Source organism: Echinops telfairi, unplaced genomic scaffold, assembly GCF_000313985.2.
Source record: "Echinops telfairi isolate 266 unplaced genomic scaffold, ASM31398v2 ScPeMD7_7475;HRSCAF=8513, whole genome shotgun sequence".
NCBI classification, from domain to species: Eukaryota; Metazoa; Chordata; class Mammalia; order Afrosoricida; family Tenrecidae; genus Echinops; species Echinops telfairi.
In genome coordinates, this window is record NW_022111379.1 from 7,656,453 (window position 1) to 7,662,329 (window position 5,877).

Below are 5,877 nucleotides of genomic sequence, written 5' to 3' on the forward strand. Positions count from 1 at the left end.
AAATATCCCTTTTAAGTTTTAACAGCCTCCCAAATCCAGATTTTATAAAAGTCTTGTTCAAATATAAATTTTTAATAGCACATAACAATGAAAAGGAGCCCTGGTCACACACTGGGCTGTTAGATTGTTCAGTGCCTTTCACTAGAAGTTGACTGCAGTTCTAGCACCATCCCTGCTCTTGTAACGGGCAGTTTACTCCACTCAGCCTCAGTTTCTCCTTCTGAAAAAAGAAATGAAGGACTTGTAGAGTTCCTTCAAGAGTTAAACTCAGCCTTTTCTACTTTTCCAGGCATTCTGAGGAATTGAGGGTACATTATCAGGATTTTCATTTCCAACACTTCCCCATGGTTGAGAGATTATGTACTGTTTCCACAGAACAAAGTTTCACTCGAAGGGCCCTAGAGCTGTGTACTAACTATTATTGTTAAGGCAACTTTGAACAAATCTCTCTGAAAATACCGGTGCTAAAATGCTATAGACACTTGCTTAGACAAACACCTCTTTGTAATGTTGTTGTTAGCTGCCTGTCGACTCATATTGACCCCTTTGGGAAACAGAACAAAACACCAATCAGTAATGTGCCAACCTCTTTATCAATCCATTGGCAAGCATACCTGCAGCTACCACCTGAAACTGATTTGTCTCTGGCTTTGGGACCAAACATTATGCCCTTTAACTAGGTGACAGAGTGTTATGCACCACATCATACTTAGGCTAGTTTTATAAAAGTATAAAGTATTCCCTTGCAGAGGGGTCTCGGGGAGGAGATGAGCCAGTCAGGGTGCAGTGTAGAAAGAATGAAACATACAATTTTCCTCTAGTTCTTGAATGCTCTCCCCCCACCCCATCATGATCCCAATTCTACCTTACAAATCTGGCTGGACCGGAGGATGTACACTGGTACAGATAGGAACTGGAAACATGGGGAATCCATAACAGATGAGCCCCTCAGGACCACTGGTGAGAGTGCTGATACCACCGGGAGGGTGGAGGGAAGTGAGGGGAAATGGGGAACAGATTACATGGAACTACATATAACTTCCTCCCTGGGAGATGGACAGTGGAGAAGTGGGTGAAGGGAGATATCAGATGGTGTAAGATATGACAAAATAATAATTTATAAATTATCAAGGGTTCACGGGAGAGGGAGGCACAGGGAATGAGGGGAAAAAATGAGGAGCTGATGATACCAAGGGCCCAAGTAAAAAGCAAAGGTTTTGAGAATGATGAAGGAAACTAATGTACAAATGTGCTTTACACAATTGATGTGTGTATGGATTGGGATAACAGTTGTATGAGCCCCTAATAAAATGTTAAAAAAGAAAAAAAAAGTATAAAGTATTAGTGACTGTCCTAATTTCTTAGTGCTACTATAGCAGAAATAGCACACATCAGGGGCTTTAATAGAAATTGATTTCCTCACAGTTTAGGAGGCTACCTGTGCAAATGCAGAGCACCTGCTCTAGGGGGAGACTTTGTTTTTACAGGCTCTGGGGGAAAGTCCTGGCTGTTCTCAGCGTTTGCTCTTCCGTTTCTTGGGATCTCCCTATCTTCCCAGCTGGTGCTTCCTTGCTTCTGTGCTGAATCTGCTTTTTTGAGATTGGTTTGAAAAATGCATACACTGATTATGAACATAATAAAGACAACTCTGTTCCCAAATAGGATTACTGTCCCAGGAATAGGAGGTATCATTCCAGGGCATAATATTGGGGACGTTGTTTAATCTTTAACACATTAAAAAAAACAAACTATTGGCAGGAATGCTGGTGGTGCAGTGAGTTCAGTGTTGGGCTGTGAATTGAAGTTTGGCAGTTCAAACCCACTAGGTATTCCTCTAGAGGAAAACACAATGTGGCAGCTTGTTTCTGTAAAGATTCTATTCTGTCCTATAGGGTCACGGAGCTAAAATGCGTTGGTTGAGGCCCAATAGCTAGGACGATATTCCTTAGGGCGTCTCCTGGCTTCGACACTCAATGGCCAGTGACTTGGCCTCCTTCTTCTCCTGCACCTGTCAGCGTCTCTTTTGCCCATGCTTCCCAAAAAGAAGCCTGATATACCTTCTTAATCTCTTGCTATTTCTATCCCCACTTCGGATTCCAGCTCTTTTCTTCAGTTGCCTTAGCAGACAAGAATATAAATCTCTCTCTCTCTAGTTTTAACTCAGGGACGATAGTTCTCAAAGCCTGCTTCTACTAATCCTCTTAGGTGCAACACTGCACCATATCCCAGACCTTAGCAAAGATGCTGTAGTCTTCCATTTCTTTACAAGTCGCCTGTGGCATGGTTTCCTCATATGCTTCTTCCACACTCATGCATTCCTTCTTCAGGCCATGGCCTTTCCGGTCTCTCTGAGAGAGAACAAATTCAAATCCATAAACAAAATCAATGTCTTTGATCCCTTCCACATTTTCTTCGTTTCAATTTTATTTTGGTATTGCCATCAAGAAGATATCTGGAAGGGGTGGTATACAGACATAGTGGGGGTGGGGGCTAAAAGGCAAACGAAGTCAAGGAGTCAAGGAAGGAAAAGAACGTCTGGAAACATTGTGGTAGCAATTGGACAAAACTTCTTGATGTGATTGAACTATGGAATGAAATATGTATTAACTTCCAATTAATAATACAATTTAAAAAATTAAAAAAATATCTAGCAGAACAGACATGAACTCAACATTTTCTAAACATACACACTTTACTGACATTGCTGTAACTTTTCCAGTCATGCGGTCATTCTCACCCTTTTTCATGAGCTGTATCTTTCCCCGGGACATAAACTCACTGCCCAGTGGCTCCTAATTAATCTTTCCAGTTGTTGTTGTCAACTTGATCCCATGCAAAGTGTTCAGGAAAGAACATAATGCTTAAGGCAGACCAGTATTAGTTAAACTAAAACTGTTGGCCGTACTGTAGTGGTTTGGGTGTTGCTGTGACACTGGAAACTATGCCACTAGTATTTCAAGTATTAGAGGAGTCCCAGGGATCATCAGAGCTTCCAGTCTAAAACAGACTAGAAATAAGGATTTGGAAATAAAATTTTTTAATTAGCCAGTGAAAAACATGTCACTTTGAGTACCAAGGTGTGCCTGATCCAAGTCATGGTATTTTCCATGTCCTCATATGCATGGAAAGCGGGATAATGATGAAGGCAGACTCAACAAGAATTGAGACCTATCAGATAGGGCAAGGATCTACTGTTGTAGAAAGAAAGAAGAAGAAAACAAATTAAGTAAGCTCTTTACCTTATTGTATGCATTAAAAAAAAACTGTGGCCCGCATACCAGCTATGTGGACAACTGCCCCTCCCCCCAGAAGAATTTACTTGAGAGGACAGCCCTGAAGCTGCAGCTAGGGGAGAGGGAGAGGGGCATATCTGATCAGAGCAAATGGGAGCAAATGAAGGGGGAGGAAGAGAGAGTGGAGCATATCCTGACCCACCAGGCCTGGAGGATATCCCCTCTCTGAACAGCCAATGGACAGAGTGGACAATATGGCTGATCCCACTACAAGACACGCCGTCCCTTGATGGCCCAGGACCCTAAGGGGGACAACACTGGAGACTCAGTGTCAGGACTGGCCCAGACTGACCCTGTGACACTGAGGCAAACCACTAAAAGGCAGGACTAGAGTCATGATAGTGGGGGGGTGAGGAAGGCTCAAGGAACCAGAGGAATATTGTGTTTCATCCGTGCTATACTGAACCTTGACTGACTCATCTCTTCCTTGTGACCCTTCTGTGAAGGCATGTCCCATTGTCTACAGATGGGTTTGGGGTTTTTGCTCTGACCCCCCTCATCCTCAACAATGTTTCTTGTGGTTGTTTTGGATATTCTGATGCCTGTTACCCAGTCCTGGCAACACTTCATGATTGCACAGGCTGGTGTTCTTCTTCCATGTGGGCTTGTTCCTTCTCTGCTAGATGACTGCTTTTTTAACTTCAAGCCTTTAGGCCCCCAGATACTATATCTTTTGAAAGCCAGGCACCATCCATTTTCTTCACCGCATTTGCTTATGCACCCATTTTGTCTTCAGTAATTGTGCTGGGAGGGTGAGCATCACAGAATGCCAGGTTGTTAGAACAAAGTGTTCTTGCATTTTTTTTTTTTCCGGGAACAATGATCATTTATTTATTTATTTATTAAAATCAATTTATTAGGGCTGTGTTCTTGCATTGAGTGAGGGCATGAGCAGAGGCCCAAAGTCTGTCAGTGTATTGCCTTATAAATATACATAGGCTCATATCTATTTTTATGTATTTACATATGTACACACCACTGCTTATACCTAGCTTTGCTTCCTAGATCTTTCCTGTTTCCTTTTACCTTCCTCCTGCCCCCCCCCATCACGCTCGTCAGTCTTCTGTCTCTTAGTAATTCCTCTCAACTAGATTGCTGTTGCTCCAACACCTGCCTGTTTAATTCCCAAGTTGTTTCCCTGTTTATGGCGTTGTTTGCCCACCTTCCCACCATCCTCCTCTTCCCAAGTCCCTCTGGAGCCATTGGTCCTGTTGTTGCTTTCTCCTCTCCAGCTTGCTTCCCATGCCTATCTTATATAAGTAGGCAAACCAACAAGCAAAAACAAAAGATTGAATAAAGAGGGAAAAAAAGATAACTGGCAAACAAACAAAGAAAGCATACATAATTCCAAGTCTGTCCGCTAACCTTTGGGACTATCTCCCCACTGGTCCTGGGGGAATTCTGGGAGCTGCCCCTCCTAGCCTGAAGTCTATTTTGGGGGCTCCTCAGGGGCTTTGTGGCTTTGCTTTACTCCCATTGCTGATCTGTTATGCTCCCTTCTTGGTTTGCCCCATTATCAGGCTAACTCCCCACTGTGTGTCCCCAGTATCGTCCTCTGTCTCGGTGTGCTCCAGTGAGGGGACATCACGCATGACACACAGCCTGTATTGTGAATATATTCCTCAAAGCTGCACAACTTGGCAACTCTGAGCTTGGCTACACAAGTACATGTATCCACAAATTTTTTTCTTTTATGATGCTGACAGTATTGTTTTATTTGTAACTCAGGAAATTTACTTTTTATTTCTTGTTTATAGGTGTTGCTGTTAGTTCCGACTCACAGCTACCCTATGTAAAGCAAAAGGAAATACTACCTAGTCTTTTGATATTCTCACAATTCCTCCAATGTTTGAGTCCATTGTTGCAGCTATGGTGTCAATCCAACTCTTTGAGGGTCTTCCTTTTTCTAAGCAGGATGTCTTTCTCCAGGAACTGGTCCCTTCTGATAGCATGTCCAAAGTATGTAAGATAAAGTCTCACCATCCTTGCTTCTAAAGAGCATTCCACTTCTTTGTTCAGTCTTCTGAACTCCAAGACACATTCAATATTTTTTTGCCAACAACATAATTAAAAGGCATCCATCCTTCATTCTTCTAGACTTATTTGCAAGCATACGAGGTGATTGAAAACACCATTGTCAGGGACACCTTCACCTTCAAAGTAACATCTTTGCTTTTTAACACTTTTAATGGATCTTCTGCAGCAGGTATTCTCAAAGCAATACATTGTTTGACTTCCTAAAAGCTGTTTGCATGGACACTGTGAATCCCAGTAAAACGAAATCCTTGACAACCTCAATCTTTTCTCCCTTTATAGTGTTGTTGTTCATTGGTTGAGTTGTGAGGATTTTTTTTTTCTCTATGTTGAGGTGCAATCCATATTGAAGGCTGTAGTCTTTGATCTTCATCAATAAGGATATATCATAGGTGTTAACTTTTAAATTAGTTAAGCAGTTTTTAAAAAGCATTTTATTTCAGTCCAATGAGACTGTAACTTTTTACAGGAGTAGAAAGCCTCATCTTTATTTTAAAGAGCAACTAGTGGTTTCAAACTGCTGATCTTGAGGTGAACAGCCCAACGAGTA